Source organism: Balaenoptera physalus (assembly GCF_965194825.1).
Source record: "Balaenoptera physalus genome assembly, chromosome: 4".
NCBI classification, from domain to species: domain Eukaryota; kingdom Metazoa; phylum Chordata; class Mammalia; order Artiodactyla; family Balaenopteridae; genus Balaenoptera; species Balaenoptera physalus.
This window is the reverse complement of record NC_138891.1, coordinates 68456766-68479563: the sequence shown is the minus strand read 5'-3', so window position 1 is coordinate 68479563 and position 22798 is coordinate 68456766. Positions and strand designations below refer to the sequence as shown.

The window sequence follows — 22798 nt, the reverse complement described above, 5'->3', positions numbered from 1 at the left end:
CCAAGCCATTGCAGCATTTCTTATCTGTAGCACTCAGGAGGTGGGGTGAGAGATTAGCCTCAGTGACCTCTCAGATTTCCTTCTAGCTCTGCTGTGAGTCTGTGGGAGCAAGCCAGGGGTCAATGGCTGGATTCACTTTTAATCTTTTTCACATACGCACAAAAAATTGCACAGGTTGTATGTCACAAACTGCACATCTATTTAACAAAGACTGTTTACCAACATCTGCAGTCCATTCAAAATTCCAAATTAGATATCTGTGTTTCATTAGTGCCAAATTCTGATAATCAACATTTTTACAGGGTTGATTACATGCTACTGTTTATATCATCTTTTTATATAATCATGTGATTTTGTTTTTGCTATTTGCAGTCATGTAAATGCACTTTAAGAACAATACAGGAAGGTAGTAACTATGACATGAAGCTGTTACAATAGGAGTTTAAGAATAATACTTAGTCTTAAGTGGTTTAAGAACAATATTTATTTTTCTGGAATAATATATGCTCATTGCAGGTAATTTGCAAAATACAGAGCAGCAAAGTACAAATAAGAAATCTAAATCTAAGTAATCAATACTTAGTCAGCTTCATCACCTAAGCCTAACCATTTGTAACACTTTAATGTATACCATTTCAGATACGCACACACTGCATGTTCATGTATATTTAAACAAAATTTGAATCATATTGTGCATGTTGTTCTGTAACTTCTATTAATTAAAAAATATAAAATAGACCTCTTAAATTTTTAAATGGCTGTAATGTAACTATTATATGAATATATTATAATCTATTTAACAAATACCTGCTTAGTTATTTGCTCTGTGTACAGTTTTACACTCTCATAAATATTGCATGATTCTCATTATTTAATTTAAATATTCATTTGTCATCATTTTTTAAAAATACATTCCTAAGAGTAGACTTGCTAGATCAGATAGTATGCATGCTTTAAGACATTTGATATATAATGCCAAATTGCCCTTGAGAAAGTTGGTATCACTTAATACTCTAAATATAAGAGGCTGAGTATCTGTTTCCTAGAACCACTGCCAGCTTTCTAAATTATACTTAAATAAAGGAAACTATGAAAATTTGATGGATAAAAAATACATCTTGTGTTAATATGCATTGTTGATTATCAAATATAAAACATCTTTAAAAATGTTTATTGATCATTGCTTATGCCTTTTGTCCATTTTATTGAGGTATCGATTATTTTTCTTGTTGCTATATAGGATTTACTTTATGACTAAGGATATTAATCCTGCACATATTTTTCTTAGTTCGTCATTGTTTCTTGAATTGTTTATTACCCAAACTTAGACCTGAGATCAGAAGATTTACCCAGAGCTAATTTGAAATAAATCCTAAATACTAGAAAAATAAATCCCCTTTTTAATCACTCTCAGAGGACTCTTTCACATTTGCAACTTTTTCTTTTTGATTTCAACATGTGCGTGCCTAGAAAGACCCATGAATAGTACAAGAAGATAGTGAGTATGATCTTTTCTGGAATGGAAAGTAGTGAAATAGTCCAATAGTGCTTTTAAAATCCTCATTGGAATAATTTGAATAGTAATTATCTTATTTTTAACTTTTGTAATCAAAAGTTTGGTTACTGTCTAAAACAAATCATGACAGCTAAAGCCAAGGTCATGGAACTTTGCTTAGTTCATCAATTTCAGTGCAAAGATGTCATCCTGGAACATGTTGGTATTTATTGAGGAAATCAGGTACATAGATTTGATGTATCTCTTGGAGGCTAGTGGGAAAAAAATGTTCCAGAATCCAGAATTAGAGCCAAGTTATCTTACTTTCTAAAATTTCTCTAATAAATTATTTTCCTTGATTTAATTTATTCTGCTTTTAAATCATTGAAAAAGATCCTGTGAAGTCTATGTTTAATATGTTCTTCTCTGGTCAGCTTAAAGACCAACATTTTGGGCTTAACTAACAGAAATTAATGAAGTGAGGGCAACACATAAACATGAAAGATGAAGCTGTAGCAAGAGTCTGGAATTTGAGGCAGGTTTGAGGTAATGGAAATTCCTGCTTCAGGCAGACAATGTGTTTTTACTAAAGATAAGTTTTTGAGAAGCCTGGCTGTGAATATGTCTTGTTAAAAATAAGAATGTTTAATGTGGGAAGGAGAAATGACTATGTAGATAGTCCAGATTTATTGTCTCATAAACTTGCCTCATTGCTGTAAGTGTGAGCACTCCCTCCTTGGATGGGGTGCTCTTGACAATGCTGGAGAGAAAAAGGAGAGGCAGCATGACTAAGAGAAATCCCCAATACTCTTTCAGAGGACACATGGCTTTTTGTAACTAGAAACTCCCTGGACATTCCTAGAACTCAGTTACCCTAAATGCAAGACAAGAAAGTTGAACCAGATTCTTTTTAGAACCCCTTCTACATCTGCTAATGTACTATGACTTCTAAGAGAATGAGATAGAGGTCATGAGATGAGAACAATCCCATCTTGTCACAATCAAGTCCATCAATCCACCAGCTTCTGTAGTAGATAGACACTGCTTCTTTCCCTCCTATCTCAATACTAATGATAATGATAATAATAATAATATGAAAGGAAATAAAATAAATCTCTATACAAAATCAACATTAGATCGAGATTTTTTACTAGTACCCTGGATCTAGCCCATTTCCTCTAGCCTTCCAAAGGATTTCATGCTTACAATTATCCTTTTTTTCTCTTCTACATCATCAGTTTCTCTGTAGTCACTGGGAGATTGCCATCAGCTCACAAACCTACCTGAATGGACCCATCTTAAAACAAATAAACCACCTTTGACCTCACTTTTCCTCCATTATTATAACTTTAAAAACTTGTCTGGACTTTCTGTCTCTACTTCGTCTCTCTCACTTTGCTCAGTACTCATGTTAGATTTCCATCTATACCATGCACTGAAATGGCACTCATAAATGTCCCCAGTGGTCTACACCTTGCTAGAACCGATGATCAGTTATCTGACTTCAACTTCTTGACCTCTCAGTAGTATTTCACACATTGTATCTTGAAACCCTCCCTTCTCTAGCCATTCTTTCCTTCACTCTTGCTAGACTTCCTTCTGTTTAACTGGCTGTTTTCTATCTCCTTTGCTGGATCTTCATTTTTACTTTACCTCTGAATGTTGGAGTGCTTGGACATTTCAGTCACTGAAGAGATAGGCAGACTTTTAACACATAGGACTGGGAAAGGAGGAAAAGTGAACGTGTTTAAATTTTATAGGAAAGTTTTCTTTGGCTGGAACTTAGGGTAGGTGAAGGGGAGATTTATTTATAGAAGGAGTTTAAAATGTCCCATCAAATATGTTGTATCTACTTTGAGACTAGGAAAAGATTTCTAGGGACTCTGAACCCTCAGTTGTTTTCAGCCCTGAAGTCAGTGAAAAGTTAAAAGATGCCCACACCCAGTGAGGTTGGTGAGCTAATTAAGCCCCACGTTGAAAGTAGCAATATCCTTTAATTGGAAACAAAAGTCTTAGCAATGCTCCAGAAGAGAAACAAAAAGTGTGTCACCATAGACTTTCTTGTTTTTCTTGGTATACTCTCTCCAAAGGGTACAACTCCAGGGCCTGGGGCTAAACCACATAGAGGCCGACATTCATTCCTTAATCACCCGAATAGTTATTGAGTTTCTACTGTGCGGAAGGCACTGATGCGTGAGGCTGTTTTGGACAAATATACCAGAGAATAGAATTTTTGTTGAAACTAATTTAAGTGTCACTTATGAAAATACTGACCTCATTAATATGAAGCATTTTTTCACTGTTTCTCAGGATACCACTGGGCCTGGAATGGTATGCGTAGCAAGAGTTTAGAGAGTCATAATAGATTACGTCTGGTCTTTGAAAACAAATTGCAACTTCTTTTTTAAAAATAAAAGTCTTAGAAATTATACTTTAATTTCATTTTTTGGATGTAAAAGAATCAATATATAGGAGAACTGAAAATTATTACCAAAGAAGAAAATTATACATTATGTAGATCAGCAAATATCAGTCTTTCCACTGAGCAAAATAGGAGACCCTTTTGAGTGATAAGCCTTCTCACTCAGGAAATTGCAACTTTGGCTTTTGTAAAACTGCCCTCTCTGCTCCTGTTTCATCCTCCAGGAATATTGCATTGGTAAATTGATGAAATGGTAGTTTTCGAAAGAAACTAATCTCCTATATAGTACTACTCTATGTGTCTTTGCCAGGTTCTTAGAAACGTTGGAAAAAAAAAAATAGGAAACTGTTCAGTTTTGATATCAGTTAAGGTTTAGTGAGCCCGGTTTACTAAATCCGGCATTTTTAATACCGAGCAACTTCTGTGAGAGAAAAAGAGAGGGGGATGACTTCCCGTAAACATCTATATTTGTTCAACAGGCTGAACATTCTCTCGTGTGACCAGACTGGGGTGGGGGTGGGTGGGTACCTACAGTGACCATCGGGGTTGAGGTCTCTGGGGTCTTGTCAATATCAGAGGCTGGGCCAAGGCTAACTTGCCAACTTTCTTTCCAGTTCTTGTTATTTAGGTTTCACTTTTAGTTTTAATTGTCTGTTGAAATTCAGCAGGTTACTTTCCTTCTTAAGGTCCTTTTTTGAAATGTTTGCTGACAATACATTCTCTTTAAAGTTCTGAGAAAGGATGCTTTAAGTGATTTCTAAAATTTATCTTAAACAGCTTTTGTAAATACTTAAAAAGCCCTTTTTGTCAGACACTTATGGGTGGAGAGAATCGTTAAGTATATGGTTAGTAGGTAAATGGGCCAGCACCATAGGTAAATTAATATTAAATACCAGAGAGTAACACAGAACCACTATGTATCCAAAGAGAAACCCTAGAGAAATTGAGCTGACATAGAATAGTGGAAAGGGCACTGAAGATTTATCACTGGGAGTTTTTGTGGCTAATTATTTCTTTTTCTTTTGTGTGTGTGTGAGGGGGAAATAATGACTGAAAGGGATATGATAATCACATAAGGATTTGTCTCATTTCTTCTGTGACAGAAACATGGAACTCAAGTTTCTAGACTGTAGAAAAGGACCTCACAGTTATTCATATTTCTCCTTCCTCCTTCTCTTCCTTCCCCTTTCTCTTCATTTACTATTTATTCAATAAATATTTATTGAAAGACATGTGTCAGGCATTTTACTAGGTAAAAAGATGAGTCAGACTCAAATTATGTCTACAAAGAGCTAAGAAACTGATAATTAAAGCTAAATGTCAGGATAAACTACTTGTGGATATAGTGGAGAGAATTACTGTTCAGCTAGTGACTTTCAGAGAAAGCTTTACCCAGAAAGTGACATTTGAACTGGATCTTGAAAGGTAGGAGGGGAAGGCGTTCAGAAGGCATTCTAGGTGGGAGGAACAACGTGAGCAAAAGGTCAGATGAGGGGTCTTTGGCGTTTTTTTGTTTGTTTGTTTTATTTTTGTGTGTGAGTTCTGAATAGACAAGGCTGGAGATGTAAGTTGGAGCCAGATTGGGCATGAGTTTGAATGGCCCATTAAGAAATTTGTAATGTAGATGGTGAGTCTTAAATGATTTAAGTAGAGGAACTTCACTATCAGATTTGTTTCACTAAACAGACAATAGATTGTAAGAGGACAGACTCATGGGAGACTGAATAGGAGGCTATTGCAGTAGTCCAGAAAGGCTTTGTCATATGGTGACAAAGGCAGATATGATGACCAAATATTTCTGGGGTGTTATATATAAAACTAAGGAAATGGTAAAATAAACCAAACAATGTTTCTTTTTGAATCCAATGTTGACCAAGGATTTGGCTGGAGAGAGGGAGAGAGAGAGAGAGGGCAAGAGCCTTCAGTTAGAATTCCATAGGAGCAGGTACAGAAAAAAAAGCAAAACAAAACTCTGGGTCTTTATTAACATAACTCTGGCTGTTGTAAAAGATAAACTCCTAAATCTCAAGGCTTAACATAATAAAAGTTTATTTCTCGTAAAAAGTCCAAGTGGTGGTGGGGAGTGTTGGCAAGTACTGCTCCTCTACCATCTTCAACAAATGGCTTCCAAGGTAATCCTGGATACTGACATTGGTCAGCCAGCTGGTAGGCAAGGGAAGAGAAAGTGCAGCATTACACGGGAGATTCTTTTGGGTAAACCTGGAAATGACATATCTCTTGTATCCATACTCCATTGTCTAATTCAGTATTGTGACAGTTAATGCAAAGGGGCTGGAAAATATGCTCTTACTTCGTGCTCAAGGTGAAAGGAAAGCAGGTTTAGTGAACAACCAGACAGAGTTTGAAATACTGGCATTGTCTGCACTGATCTTAGGAGACACTGGATTCTTCCATGGAGACCGTGCTCTCCTGGAGTCCTTGGACATCTTGCATTCCGGGGCAAGGAGATTTTAGGCTGGGAGTCCTCCAGCCCCGGTGAGCCAGCCTACCAGAAACCAACAGCCCAGACTCTCTGTGCAAAAGCAGGCTTGACCTTGAAGATGAAATTAGCTGAACAGCCCCTTCAGTCTCCTGTTTGTACCTAATATGCCTGCATTACATTTTGAATTTGTTCTGTATCTGAAGGCTTTGTTCTGTGCCTGAATCCTGCCCGGCACAAAACAGGAAGGCTTACTTTGTGGTTCTCCAATAGGTCATCCTGCAAGTTTCCCTTCCAGGAACATGCTCAAGATGCTGTGTTAATTTAAAGAAGATTTACAAAATTATACAGAATGACTCAAATTTCATCGTTTTAAAATGTGGGCATCTTTGATTTTTTTTTTTTAATAAATTTATTTATTTATTTATTTTTGGCTGTGTTGGGTCTTCGTTTCTGTGCGAGGGCTTTATCCAGTTGCGGCAAGCGGGGGCCACTCTTCATCGCGGTGCATGGGCCTCTCACTGTCGCGGCCTCTCTTGTTGTGGAGCACAGGCTCCAGACGCACAGGCTCAGTATTCGTGGCTCACGGGCCCAGTTGCTCCGTGGCATGTGGGATCCTCCCAGACCAGGGCTCGAACCCGTGTCCCCTGCATCGGCAGGCAGACTCTCAACCACTGCACCACCAGGGAAGCCCTGATTTTTAACATATGCACATTTGGACCATTGGATCACTTCAGTAAAGCCTGGAGCTATGCCATTATTTGCTCTGCACCTATTCTTGGTGCCTACCAAAGTGCCTTGCACACCCTGACTCTCAATAAAAATAGGTTAAGACAATAAATACATATGTGAATTCTCAAGGACTGGAAATGTGAGATGTTAATTGTATTTATATCAAGTTACAAAATAAGCCCCTGCTTGAACCTGTCAGCTCTAGTCTCTCAATATTCATGTCCTAATATGATTCATTTGTTCATTCAGCATTGCCCTGTCTCCTGACTCACTCCTCAGAAAGGATCAGAGATAAAATGACCTAATTTTGTCCTAGAATTTTGTTATTGAGAATTTTTATGCTAAAATTATTTTGTTTTACTTTTTTATTAGGGTTGATTTAAACTGAACTGTTTACATAGATACATAGTTAAATATAAACAATCTCACATCTAACTCATCAGGGAAAAGAGAATGGAGGCTCCTCAATTTCTTTCCTTGCAGAAAATAGTTAAGAAATTAGCTGCTCCCTTTAAGGCCTCTGCCTCTCTCTTCCCAGTCCTTTTCCTGCAGATCTGGAGTGACAGCTTAAGTTCCAGAGGCAGCTCAGAGGGTCTCTCTGCTGGTTCACCACAGGCTTCACTGACTCCAAGAATAATATTCACTATATTCACAACAACCATGACAATGAGGAGGAGGAGACCGGACACATTTACATGTCACTGAACACCAGGGGTGGAAACTTTATTGAAGCACTATCATCTGAATCTCTGACAAAGCACATACCTGGTATTTAATAGAACATAAAAAAATTCAAACAGAGCCTTTCAAACCAAAAAATGCAAAACAGAAGTCTTGGAGGCAACTGCAGATATGACTTTTAAAAATAATTTTTTTACCAAGCAGTGTCTGGTGGAGTTGTCCTATTTAAAGAGAACCATTAGGACTGCAGTCTGTCCCTAATAGCCAAATTCATTGACCTGTGTGAGAGTTTAGCAGAATATCTTTGTCCCAAGAACATTTCCTTTTGGCTTTGGCATCCTAGGAGGTAGGAGTCTGTGCTCGGGCTTGAAGATGATGAATTCTGAGTCTCTCCAGGGCAGAATTACTGTTTACGTTTTAATAACCCACAGCTCATGCTATCTGCAGACTATTCGTCACTGACTAACTAGAAGCAACCTGTCCTTTGCCAGTAGCTGCATTCCACACATGGCACATTTTTCATAGATTCTGAAGCAACTTGTAAAGGTAGAACTCTTAACTTTGAAGTAAAACATCTCAGAAGCCATTTATTGGAGAATTTGGTTTGGACCCTGTATCCTGGCTTAATAGAAAAATAGCTTGATATAACTTCTTTAAATACATAAAGATCTCTGGTAATGCAAGCTTAGAACTAAACATAAACAAAATTGTCCAATAGGATTTTTCCATGGCTCCCAACTATTCCCTGCCTCCACACTCTCATCCTTGCTCCCAATGCTGGTCTTATACCACTTTAGCATTCTCTTCTCACCAGTTCATTGTCTCAGGAACTTGCTCCCTATTGAAGTCCTTGGTGATAGTTGGAGTAGAGAATGAGGTTTGCAGATATAAGAGATATTTATGAGGGAAAAATCACTCACTTTGAAGCAAGATATTATTAGCCCCATTTTACAAATGATAAATCCAGGCCACAGAGAGCTTAAGATACTTAAGATACTCACCCAAGCTAGTAAGTAGAAGAGCTGGGATTTCAACATAGGCAGTGTAGCTTTGCTTTGAAAATGCAATGTTCACACATGGTAATAGTGCCAGGGTTATTATTAATCAGTAAGTATTCACTGGACATCTATTAAGCCTACAGTATACAAGTATAGTTTTCCAACATTCAGTGATAGAGCAATGGGTAACGCATCGCCCATGGGGTTTCAGTTATCAGAGCCTGTTCTTGAGAATAAGAAATTATTTTATTCATTTATTCAATTTGAATTTGTTAAATGGGGCTATTCTTGCAAGGCACTCTGAGACTAGAGAGTTAAAAAGAATGATGTTTGCATCAAGGTCTGCAGTAGGAGGGGATATGATATGTCATATACATCTCTTTATGGTATAGGGCACAGGATTAGGAAGTGCCAAAAGACAGGTAAACGTAAAGAGCTATGAGATTCACAGGGAAATATGAAGGTTGAAGGGAGTCCCTACTCCCTTTGTATTTGAGAACAAAGAGATGGTATTCCAGTTGAATTTTGAAGGATGGGTAGCATTTGAATACAATTGATGTAGGGTGACTGTGATGAAGGATAAACGACAGTCCAGGAAGCTGGGGAAAGAATATCCTTCTGTTTGCTGCACATTGAGGAGATTAGTAAAGTATATTATGGTATATCATGGAGGACTTGATAAGAGAGAAAGTTCATCTATCATTTATTGAGTACCTAATATATGCCAGGCATTTTACATGCTTTTTCTCATGTAATTCTCACAACCACAAATAGTTGTTGTTTTCTCTGTTTTACCAAGGGAAAAACTGAAGCCTAGACAGACTAAGGGACTTGCCCAAGGTCAACTGGAAATATACTAGGATTGGAATCCAGGTTTGCATGGATCCTAACATATGTTCTTTTCACTCCATCATACCCTGTTTCTTCTGAAGGCAATGAGGAGCTCTTAAAAATTTCTTAAGAGAAGAATACATGAGTATATTTACTTCTTAGGCATCAGTTTGCTTAATGAGTAGGAAGGAGGCAAGACTAAGAGGCACTGGTGGCCTCAAGCAGGGTATTGGTAGAAGAATAGAGAATAAGAAACGGTCTGTAGGACATTGTGGAATTGAAATCTGCAAGGCTTGCTATTATTTAGATACAGTAGGAGGGGGTTGGTAAACACAAACTGGGTGAATTATTTCTGTCTCTGAGTTTTGTGGTTAAACCCACATTCCCATCATCCTGCTCCTGACCTTTGTAATGCCCGACCTTTCCTTGAGCCTTTGTTCTCACTTCTACCTTATCATCAGAGTTTTTCATTAAAAGCATTGAACCATCCAGCAGTAAATAAAGTCTACCCATAAGCTCGTGACATCAACCTTACAATGGAATGTGCAGTCTTATGGGACATCAGTTCTCCCTCAGTTGAGATTAGTACACAGTAAATTCCCAAACACAGCATACTTTGTGAATGCTGTCGTGAGACCCAGGGAAAATAAACTGGAGCAGGGATTCTCCGGCAATTATGGGGGAAGAAAGAAGAAGGGAAAGTAGGGAAAGAAGATGTTTTAGTTTTGTTTTTGATTCCAGCTCAGTCTCACTTTGTAAAGGCTCCATGGTCAGAAACAACAGCATTGGCTGTGCCGAGAGCCCCACCAACAGGAATAAAGCAGGCTTTTGGCGTTACATAAGGATAATCAAAATAAAGCAAACCATGTAGTCATTCCTGCCATCCCAACCTCCGCTTCCCTACATTTCTATCTTGCTAATGGGTGGATTTTAGTTTACAATCCACTCTTATTTCTCTGAAGTTTTTATAATCAGATTCTCCCATTTATGAGATAGTGGAACAAAATAGCACCAAATTACACTTTGATGTGAAATCTTTGCTTTGTCCCTTGGGGATATACTTCATCTCAGGAAGTAGAGATCATAGTCTAAATTAAGCTATTGTGAATAAGATACAGTATATCGTTCAGTTACTTAAAAACAGAGAAATGATGACTTGACCAAAAGCACAAACAACTACTAAAAAAAAAAAAAAAAAAAAAAAAGAGTTGGAATTAGAGCAAGAGGGAAATACTTCCATGAGTCACTGACTGTTAAAAATATCCAGAATTTTTTTCTTATTTGGCATTGATGGTCCCTCTAATTCCCACAAAATTAGTAGGCGAGCTTGAATAGATTTTGTGTTCATTTGTAACCTTCAGAAACTTGGTAGCTTTGGCTGTTGAGTGAGTTACAACTTAGATATGAACTTCCTTACAAATCTTAAGCTTAATTTAAAAATAGATACCTAGATTAGGATTTAGCCATATGCTTTATTTGTAGTGGCAGGTATTGTATTTTTCTAATGGCTACCTCTTTCCCTTAACCTCCACACATTTTAGGAATTTCTAAAGCAGTGAATTTCAGTAAATTTGGTGCCTCTCTCCAAAGGCTGCGTGAAGACAAACATTTCCAGCTATTTGTTACAAAACTCAGGTATTTCTCAGGCATTGTATTAGATTGAAGCAAAATGTTCTCATCAAAACGTTCGAAATGCTTAAGTGACATACAAAGCCTATTTTAAAAAATTCTTGATTTTGGCCAAAACCTTAATATCTCAGCAATCCAAGATTGTTACTTTGAATTTCTTTATTAACTTGTCAATTGGTAAAAATTTCTTATCTTTTCTTTTAAAAATGGAACCACAACTCAGGGTTAAGTATGGTTTCGCATAGTTAGGTTTTCCCAGTGTAACTTACTTAGAATCATGATGGTACTCCTTGGCCTTACAAAATCTCAGGTTAGGAGCAAACACCCTCACTTTCACAGTGTGACAATTAAGAAGTCAGACTTATAAACAAGTATGTGCTGTGAAGAGAGCATGGTTAGGCTTCTTGCAGGATGCAAAAGAAAGTTCAAGAATGTATTTGTTCTGGTCCCTTAGTTGGCATTCAGTTTTTTCTTTTTTTTAAGATTTACTTTTATTTATTTATTTATTTATTTATTTTGGCTGTGCTGGGTCTTAGTTGCAGCATATGGGATCTTTTAGTTGAGGCATGCGGACTTCTTAGTTGTGGTTCAGTTTTGTTTGTTTGTTTGTTTTCCACATCCTAAAGACCTCCCAGAACCAGGAGGCCTGCATTAGTGGGCGGTGGCCAGAGCTGTTGGGAGGTGTCGGTGGCAGATACAGTGGAGGTGAACGGTTCTGGGAGCCGAGTAGAGCAGGGAAATGAGGATATGAGGATGAATAGGAAAATGTCATTTTTTGCCAGTACTGACAGTTCACAGCTTTCTCCTTCCCTTGGTCTTTGCTTCTTTCAAGATGCCACTATGGCTGGAGATGCAGAGGAAGTAAGGGGCTCCATGATGGAAACCGGTGACCTTTTCAATTTTCCATTCTCCAGTGTTGGATGACAGTTACGTGCTTTTGACACTGCCTCATGCAGCTGTGCTGAGAGTGCCACTGTGCGGGGCAGCTGTGCTCCGAGTCCCTTACTCCATCTTTCTGTGATACACTTGCCAAACGCATCCTGAGCACCTGCGATGTACATCAGCTTTATAAAAGTGGAACGTACACAGAACTGCCGCCCAAGGAACATACAATCAGTGGGGCAGACAGATGTGGAGACAGATCATTATGTTCTGTGGCACAGGTTGGGGGATAATGAGGCATGCCCACAGGGCTACAGAAGCACAAGGTAGGAAGCCACTGCAGCCTCGCCAGCTGCCACGAAGCAGATGCTGCCTGTCTGGGCCTGCTTCCTCTCTGGCCTGGCCTTGTCTGAGGGCAGTCCTGGGTACCAGGAGGCAATCCAGGAATGTGGTTGTCAGAATGGAACTTCCACAACTGGATGTGCCTTCTTGGTAGCTAATAATAACGTCAGCCTTCCCCAATCCATTAAGCTAGTAGGACAGCAGGGGAGAAAGGACGCCACAGTGTATCATTACAAAAACTCTCCAGCAGAAGCCAGTTGATTTCTCCCTGAACAAAATCTGGCCTTTGTTTGGTGAATTTCCATTTTCTATGTGCTTTCTCTGCTCTTTTCCCGACATCCTTTCATTATCTGGGATGGAACACTGTGACCCTTTGCAATAGGGTTAAAATAACAGCAGTAGCTCAAATGAAGGTTGACATTTGCTGACCTTTTTACATAGTCCCTGTAACTTGTTGTCTATATCAGCAAAGCAGGGGGCCCCTTCTCTCCCCAGCTTCCAGCATGTTGTTGAACCTGTCAAGGCAATGTCTCTTTTGCTCTTTTAAGTTGATATAAACATGTCATCCTTTCCATTCCTGGTCATTCCCCTTCTTGCCCTCACTCCCACTCTGTTACCAAGTTTTTCCAGCATTCTTGGGATCATTTACTCCCCATTCCATCTCAGAACTTTGACCCTGGTTGAAACAACGGGAGTCCCTTGTAGTTCCTGTGGATCCCAGCAGATTTCGCCTTGGTTCAGGCACACTTTTACCTCCTGGAGGGCCACAGGACCCATTATCTTCACTGTGAAATTAAAAAATTGACTCATAAAATATTTGATAAGTGCTGCTTACCTGTACACAGGAGAGCATGGCATATCCCCATCTTATTGGAAAAGGATTAGGTCTTCAAAAAGGCAATTATCAGAGACATGGACTAAAATCTTCTATGTACAAGGCATTGTGCTGGCCCCCTAAGTATACGTGTAGAGGAATATGCACTCTCCTAAGTTCTATTCAGTCAAGAGCTGCTGAGGAGATCTTGGGAATTTCCATGCCCTCCCTTGTACTCTTTCATTTTGGGGGAGGTGCTGCTGACAGGATAGCCTGTCATCCCATTTTTGATCTGCCCCAGCTGCTTCTCTATGTCAACTACCCGCATCTTCCATAGCCAGATCTCAGATTCTTTTCTCATTTCTGACTATTTCAGGTTGAAGGTCAGCTACGCATTAGTGCTGAGAGAGACTGAGAAAGAGAAGGGAAGAGGGGAGAGGAGCCTCTAATGGTGATCTCCCCACCCCCATGTCTTCCTTATGCTCTGAAAGTAGTTTTGTGCCTCTCCTTTCATCTCTGTCTTCACCCCGTGTTTTTATGGAACGATGCTCTTGATAGCCAAAGTTTTTTTTTTTTTTTCTGTTTGTTTTCTGAAATGTAGAGGAATTTAAATTCTGCCTAAAACAAAGACCTCACCCCACACCATCTCTATTTGCCCCACCCTTTAGCAACTTTGCTTGAATTTTGTCTCCTACAGGAGGATCTGTCAGGTATAAAAGCATGGCAGCCTCTTTCTTCCTTCTCTGCATCCACATCGTTAACCTAGATAGACACCTATGGGAAATCCCCAAAGGACCAAGTACCTGCTTCAGATGGAAGAGTGATGCAGGATTCTGTTCCCAGGGGACAAGACAAGGGCTAGCCCTGATGGAAGGAGGCCTCAAAAGAGAGCTGTGAAGGAGCAAAGAGTTTGTCCAGGGCCTGACTAGGGATTAGAACTAGTAGGTTTCAAATATTTCCCTGGGGACTTAGCCTTCTCTAGCTCTTACTCCAAACTGTGAAAACCAGTGCTTCTCAGACTTTCATGTGCATACAAATCACTTAGACTATTTTGTTAAAATGTGGTTTCTATTCAGTAGGTCTGGGGTGAAGCCTGAGATTAGCATTTCTAACAATTTCCCAGCTAACTGATGTCTTTGCTTCTGGCCTGGGGAATCACACCCTGGGTTTTGAGACTCGAAGCTATCCATCACTATGTAAAAGGCAGCAGGATAAGAGGAGATTTAAAGTCAGATCTTCCAAATGTTTCAAAATTGATTTATAGGTAGTTCTGTCTCTTTCTGTTCTACATCACTTTCTGTTCCCCTGTATCCCTCCTCCTTTGTCTGAAGGTTGGCAGCAGCTGCATGGGTTCTCTCCAGTATAAACGAACCCAGGTTACCCTGGGATGAGATCACATTTTCCGAAGATGGATTTCTAGGCTGTGGTGAAGGCGGAGAGTCTGTCTGGGCTGTTAAGGCCTGGGAAGTGTAGCCTGTGTAAGACAAAGCAGGGTCTGGGCAGGGCATGGATTTGAGGACATTCCCCAGGCAGAGGAAGTGGGGAAGCCTGAGCAGCTGCATGTGCTTTTCTAATCCAGTTTCCTGGACTCATGGAAATAGACTCTGTGCTGGCATGTTTAAGGCACCCAGTGGCCTGGAGCTAGGAAAAAGTCTCTGCCATTTCTGTTAGTGCTTAGAAGCTTGATTATGGGTAAGACTCTTAAAGAGAGATGAATTAATCCAGATTATTACCGACACCCTGGTGAACTAATGTTTCCTATAGATATGGCTTTTCAGAGTGTGATACTATGATTTATAAGAAATTTGTATTTGGTCATTCAGATGACGAGAATATATTTCTCATATATAGTTGGTGTTTTTCCAGGGTTCCTGATTCACAGCTCCAAAAACCCTTGGAATTTCCCAGGGAAGATGTCTTTTATTATGTTAATGAGGCGACTCTTGGAAAGCCCTAAGGTAACCTAAGGATGGGAGCTGGCTGCCTGAAGAACCAACCAGGTTATTAGAGGGTTGGAATTTTCAGTCCCTGCTCCCACCCCTCCTCCAGGGTGGGGAGAGGGGCTGGAGACTGAGCTCAACGGCCAATGGCCAATGATTTAGTTAATCATGCTTATGAACTGAAGCCTCCTTAAAAAAACCAAAGGACAGAGTTCCGAGAGCTTCTGGGTGAGCACATGGAGATGAAGAGAGAGTGGTGTGACTGGAGAGGGCACGGAAGCTCTGTGCCTCTTCCCATCTACCTTGCCCGGAACCGGTCTTCCATCTGGCTGCTCCTGAGTTGTATCCTTTTAAAATAAATCAGTACTCTAGTGAATAAATGGGTTTCCTGAGTTCTGTGAGCTGCTCTAGCAAATTAATCAAATCCGAGGAGGGGGTTGTAAGACCCTCTGTCCTATAGCCTGATCCATAGGACACCAATCCTACAAATCAGGGCCCCACCCTAATGACCTCATTTAGCCTTAATTTTTTTCTTAAAGACCCTATCTCCAAATATAGCCACACTGGGGTTAGGGCTTCAACATATGAATTGGGGGATGGGGAGGGGAACACAAACGTTCTGTCTACAACACAACTAAACATACAAATAATACCTAATTACAAAGTATGATACATGCTAGGAAGAAGAAAGATATAGGCTCTTTTTAGAGCTGTATTACCTGGAATTGCTTTATAAAGATTACTTTTATTATCCACCAAAAGTATCAATCAGTAAAGCCAGGAGGATAAAATTGAGAATGATATTGTATTCTGTATTCCCTTTTTGGAAACCAGAGTCTATTTTATTCATACTTGCTTCAATGCCCACATAATAATCTTTGACTTCCTTCAAGAGAATGTGATAGTTTTGTGAAATATAACTATGACCATTGCCTGACTCTTGAAATGTAATTAGTGGATACCTTACACATCTAAGTACTGGGCCTTTTGGTATTTAGTGAAACTAGAGAAAGAGAAAACTAACACTTTGTATCTGGCAAGATTTTCTATCCCAGAATTTTGCTTACATTTGGTTTAGCATCTAAAGGTCCTTGTTATAAGATTTGAAAAACTATTTGTTACCATGGTTGTTAGTCAAGTAAAAGGGGTGTAATTAAAAACACATTAGTGTGAATTTTAATTTTTCAAACTCAAATTTACAAAAATTAAATATAACGTCACTCAAAAATCAACTTGAAAATGTTTAGTTTTTATCCAAAGTAAAACAAACTTGGATAAGTAAGAAGGAGACTACTGAACATCAGACTGTTTGTTATGCACACCTTGTTATTATTCCTAACTTTAAAATGCCCCATTAAAGCTTGTTTATGGGCACATAGGTCAGCATTCTCATTACCATGGGATGCCCATGTAGAAGAATTGTGTTCAATTTTGGGCTAACCATTTAAGAAGAATATTGTAAAAGGAGAGCTATTCAAAGTGGAGAACAAGATGGTAAGGGGCATACAACTCTATAATGTGAAGAAGGGGGAATATTAAGATTAGTTTCCTTTATTCCCACCCATAACACTGGGTGGGCTGGGGAGATTAGGGCAGTACCTGATTGTGTCTTCATACAACTGATGGCCAGGCAGGTAGAATTCATGTGGGGCTACAAAACTTGGATTCATAGGTGAGAGTTTCAGGATCATAGGGATTGCACAGTGTGAGAAATAGGACTATCCAGAGACGAATGGGCTGCTCTGGGTAGGGGGGAGGGAGAGATGTTGGCCTCTCTGTAGGAGTCCAATCAAACCTTGATAACTGAGTAAAGATATCATACATGATAAAGATAATCCTGATGTCAAACAGCTGACCTGCCAGCCCAGTACTGTCTGTCTCAGTTCTGAGATTCTATGATCTCCCTGCACCTACCTCAACACCCCAAAGATAATACAAAGCTGAATATCCTTTCTGGTATGAGCTCTCAGGTCAGTCTGAATAGCAGATGATGACTTTACTAGATCCTCAGAGACCAGGTCAGTCCACCTGCAGATTACTCAAAATGCAGGTTCCTCGAACTATGATCTTCTTTTGAACACCATAATTACATAAACCAGAAACTGTCATCGCCTAAATCACTTCATTGATAGTAAATTAGGCATTTGGAAACTAAAGTATAGGTGGGGGTGGGGGCCTCTGATTAGGTATTGTTTCAGTGACCTCAGTGTTTAGCTAGTGGCCTCTGAGTGTAATGCTGTGTAGTGATTAAGAGCATAAGATAATAAAGTCCAGTTATAACCCCCTACATATATAGTCAATTGATTTTTAACTAAGGTACCATGGTAATTCAATGGAGAAAGAATAATCTTTTTAGCAAAGGGTGATGGAAAAATTGGATAGCCATGTGCAAAAAAATGAAACTCAATCCTTATCTCACACCATATACAAAGATTGACTCTAATGGATTATAGACCTAAGTATAAGAATTACAAATATAAAATTTATATAAGAAAACATAGGTGAAAAATCCTGGCAACTTTGAATTTGGTGATTATTTCTTAAATAGGGAAAGGAATGCATAAACTATGAAAGCAAATATGAAGAACTTGGACCCCATTGAAATTTAAAAGGATTGCTCTTCAAAAGAGCAATAAAAAAGTAATAAAAAAGTAGCTGGAAAGACAGACACTGTAATAAAAAAGTAGCTGGAAAGACAGCTATGGCCCAGGGGAAATTATTTGCAAAATATATATCTGACAAAGACATGTATCTAGAATATATAAAGAATACTTACAACTCAATAATAAGAAGATAAACCAATTTTAAAAAAAGCAGGAAAAAATTTGAACAGATACTTCACCAAAGATGATATATAGATGGCAAATAGGGACTTGAAAAGATACTCAACATCATTAGAGAAATTAAAAACTTGTACCTGAATATTTTTAGCAGCTTTATTTGTATCGTTAACAATTGGAAACAAATGTCCATCAACAAGTATATGACAAAACAAATTGTGGTATTGCCATACAATGAAATAGTGCTTAGCAATAAAAAGGAATAAACTAGTGATACGTGCAACAGCATAGTTGAATCTCAAACTGTGTTGGCTGAGTGCAAGAAGCCAGATAAAAAAGTATATGCTGTATAATTCCTTTTATAAAATTCTTTATAAAATTCTTTAAAAATGCAAACTAACTTATAGGTTAGAAGGCAGATCAATAGTCTCAAATGTACAAAGGGAAAGAGAGGGATCACAAAGAGCTGCAAAGAAACTTTTAGGGGTGATGGATATATTCCTTATCTTGATTATGATAGGCATTTGTGGGTGAATACATATGTTAAAATTCATCCAATTGTGTTCCTTAATATGTGTAATTTATTGGTCACCAATTATATGTCAGTAAAAATTATATATATGCATGTATATGCACACATGTACTCATATACATACACACATATATGCATACTCACATATATACACTTTCATTACACTTCCATGCACACAGTCACGTGTTCTTATCAAATTAATAACCTCTCTGCCTTCAGTTTATATTTGTCTAAAACGGTGATATAATATTTCCCTCAAGGAGAACAACAATGCTGGGCACAGACCAAGATCTCAAAAAATGTTAGCTAAAATTATTACCCTATGGTAATAGTTCACTTCGTTTGAAACCTTACTGATTTGTTTATTCTGCCTGTCTGTTTTTCTTTTATTTTTGAGAATGTCTGTTACCAGGAGCAAAATTGTGTTCCCTCAGGAACTATTTTCTAGAGGGTTTTTTGTTTGGTTTGGGTTTTTTTGTAAGATCTGACTCTTGTGGAAGCATGAGCAGAAAAAATGGTGAAGAAGCCTTGTAAGATGGCATTCATTCCCGGGCCTGAGAGGGGAAACCTTGCGCTCAGAAACTTTCCATTCTCCTCCACAGCTGAAATGCCTTCCATGGCTGAAATGCCTTCCTCAGCATTTCTGTTTTGAACGCCCTTTCTTGGGGGATCCTAACCCAGCTGCAAGAATTCACTGTGGGCTGAAACCTGGCAGATTAAATCCTGGGGAGAAAAAGTGATTTGGAAGTAATATTTGTTCTTAAAATGACAAATACGTATTGCAGATATCTATTATTTTCTATGTTGCAATGAAATCATTGGGGATTTTACAGATGAGCGACTTGGTATGGCCTAAGACAACTCAATAAGACACGAATTTGCCAAATGGCAGTTTTCCTTTGCTTCCTTTAATTTTTTAAGAAAAAGTAGACTAAGCTATATAACTTTTCAAAATCAACTCTTCTTTAGGTAAAGTCTTATTATTGAAGCTACTAAATACCCAGGATTTGTGTCTATTGGGGTGATTTTTTTGTTTTTGTTTTTGTTTTTAACTGAGGAGTCTAGTGGTACAGAAGATTGAACAAACTATTTAACCCTTTCATACTAAAGTGCATTGTTTGAGCAGAGTGAAATGACATTCTTTATTTTAATGCTATAAAATTCTATGTCACCTCTTTTCCCATTCCCATTTTTTTTTTTTAAATAAATTTATTTATTTATTTATTTATTTTTGGCTGTGTTGGGTCTTCGTTTCTGTGGAGGGCTTTCTCTAGTTGCGGCGAGCGGGGGCCACTCTTCATCGCAGTGCGCGGGCCTCTCACTGTCACGGACTCTCTTGTTGCGGAGCACAGGCTCCAGACGCGCAGGCTCAGTAGTGTGGCTCACGGGCCTAGTTGCTCCGCGGCATGTGGGATCTTCCCAGACCAGGGCTCGAACCCGTGTCACGTGCGTTGGCAGGCAGATTCTCAACCACTGCGCCACCTGGGAAGCCCCATTCCCATATTTTATAAAGAAAAAACGAAAACGAAAACAAAAGCCTTCCTGTGTACTGGTTGCTTATCATCATGACTATGGTGATTTTTTTCTTCATTTGTTTCCTCACTCTCCTGTCATTCAAAGTGACCTGTCAGCTACTGACAACCTACTTCCTTCAGATCCTAACCTGCAATTACACCAGCTGCAATTAACATTGTCTTATTCCCACAACATTCATAACATATCAAATTATATGATGGTACTGTTATTGATGACATAGATGGTGAATTAATAAGAACTACATTATCTGCAGCTATGAGATTGGCTACTTGGGTTTGCAGACCAGGAAATTGCTACAGATTAATATCTTAATTTCAGAAGGCATTTGACAGTGTCTTTTATTATATTCTAATATTCATAACCAGCTAGAGAAGTTTTTTCTGATTGGTATCATGTGGCTTTGTAATAGCTTGGAAGGATTTACGTGGTGTCAAATAATGAATTAGTATTAAACTGGAAAGAGGACTTTGATAGTAAGTGCCAGGATACTACACCTCATTCTCTTAAAATGATAAGATGCACATGAGACTGAGGTAAGATAACTGAGAAAAGAGAACCAATTTATTATACAGAAGAGTTTCTGTGATGGAGAGCAAATGAAATCTAGCAGACTTGTGTTCTCCCAACATTCCTCAAAAAACCCATACATACATTCATGCGCTGCCACAAAATTTATGAGAAGGACTCAAAAGCTTTAGTAAATTCATAGGAATCAATAAGATATGTCTTCTAGACAAAAACTAATAAGATCTAGGACTTCATCTATTGAAGCATATCTGAATTTGTATTCATTTCTGGTGCCTTCTCTTAAAGAAGACATTCAAATAGAGAGGATTAGAGCATGTAATTTAACACATTCATTTAAGAACTGCAGTTCTTTTTCTGCACAATAGAAGGCTGTGTAGGAATATAATTGTTGCCTTCAAATGCCTGAAGATCTATCATAAGAAAAAGGGATTGCATTATGCCTGTTTTTGTTCTTCCAAAATACAAAACCAAGAGCAGTGAGGAAGTTATAGGGAAGTAGATTACGGTTCAATGTTAAAGAAATTATGTTTGACTTAGATGTTTTGTAAGACAGAATGGACTTTTTTTGGAAAGTAGTGGTTTTCTTCACTCAGGAAAAATTCAACCAGAGCCTGGACAAATATCTTGGGTTAATTTAGATTAACATTTCTCACAGCATGCCCTGAAGATCGCTACCCTCACAAGATAGTCCACAAGACTCTGAGTCAACTAGCTTTGAGAGAGACTATATAGGATATTGCTCCTTGAATATTCAGTGTGCATCAACATATTAGATGCTCCGAAAGTCCTACATTAAAGAAACCGGTTTAACTTTGTGTAACCCATCATTTCTCAAATTAATTTAAATCCTAAAAATGTGTCACATTTTGTGGAACAAATATGCTTCAGAACACATATGGAAAAATGCATTGGAAGAGGGAGACCTAATGACTTTGATTCCATGAAACCATTCTCTCCATATTTATTAACACATTCACATGTTAACTAACACTTGTATTTCTGTGTGTTTCCTGTGCTTGTGTATCAGAGAGTGAGTTTTTTTAATATAATTTGTTAGACTTTGGTTTAATTCGTTTTTATTGAAATATAATATTTACTGTATAATAGTATAAAAGTACCAGGTATACAATATAGTGATCTACAATTTTTAAAGGTTATCCTCCATTTATAGTTATAAAAGATTGGCAGTATTCCCCATGTTGTACAATATACCTTTGTAGCTTATTTTATACCTAATAGTTTGTACCTGTTAGTCCCCTACACCTATATTGCCCCTCCCCCCTCTCCCCACCGCTAACCACTAGTTTGTTCTCTATATCTGTGAGTCTGCTTCTTTCTTGTTATATTCACTAGTTGTTGTATTTTTTAGATTCCACATATAAGTGATGTCCTGCAGCATTTGTCTTTCTCTGTCTGATTTATTTCACTTGGCATCATGCCCTCAGCGTGAGTTTGAAGGCATGCTCATATATAACTGACCAAATTGAAACATAGTCGTCTCGATGGTTGATAAATTGATACCATGATGAATAAATAATCTTTTTAGGATCCCAACTACCTCAAAAAGACTACAATTCTCCACTTTCCCTCAGAGAGGTCATGAAAGCCAATTATAGTCACCACACATTATCAACTGTTCATCAAGAGAAAAGTAAGCCTGCAACTCCAGAACTATTTTTTTTTTTAATTTTCCCCTCCTTCCCTTGCAGTTTAGGCAAAAAGCCAATTTATTGAGCGTGGTGAGGGAGGGCAGGAGTAGATGTGAGAGAATACAGGGTTGAACCACAACTTAAAACATCTGGTTTTATTTATGTGCAAGCACCATGCACAGAGCTTAATTAATGTGACTGAAAATAACCGTGTGTCTACAGAAATGTTGGGTAGGCCTTATGTATGTATATTTCTCTTTCCTAAACACCGATCCTATGCTCCTTATGGCACTGTCAAGATTTAGTTATGAGCACAAGTTATGAATGTGCATAGCAGTTTCTTTGTCTCTTTTCTGACTTTCTGGGCTTTTTTCCCCCTGTAGTTTTCTTTCTAGAAAACTACTACTTTGGCAAGGGTTGAGGACTGAGTCATGGACATGCCCTTACTCACGTCTTCTGTAATTTGAAGCCGAAATCTGAAGCAAATTCCAATACTGCTGTTTAGCTCTTGAAATGCTAATCACACATATATGGACACACCTGCAAAGCTATTTTTATTTTTTTTGT

The 22798-nt window shown here is 38.4% G+C and overlaps 1 protein-coding gene across 1 annotated transcript in view; it reads left to right on the top strand.

Annotated features, from left to right (window-relative positions):
* P3H2 (prolyl 3-hydroxylase 2) overlaps nt 1-22798 on the top strand; it is a 154476-nt gene that overhangs the window by 39006 nt on the left and 92672 nt on the right. The window lies entirely within an intron of this gene.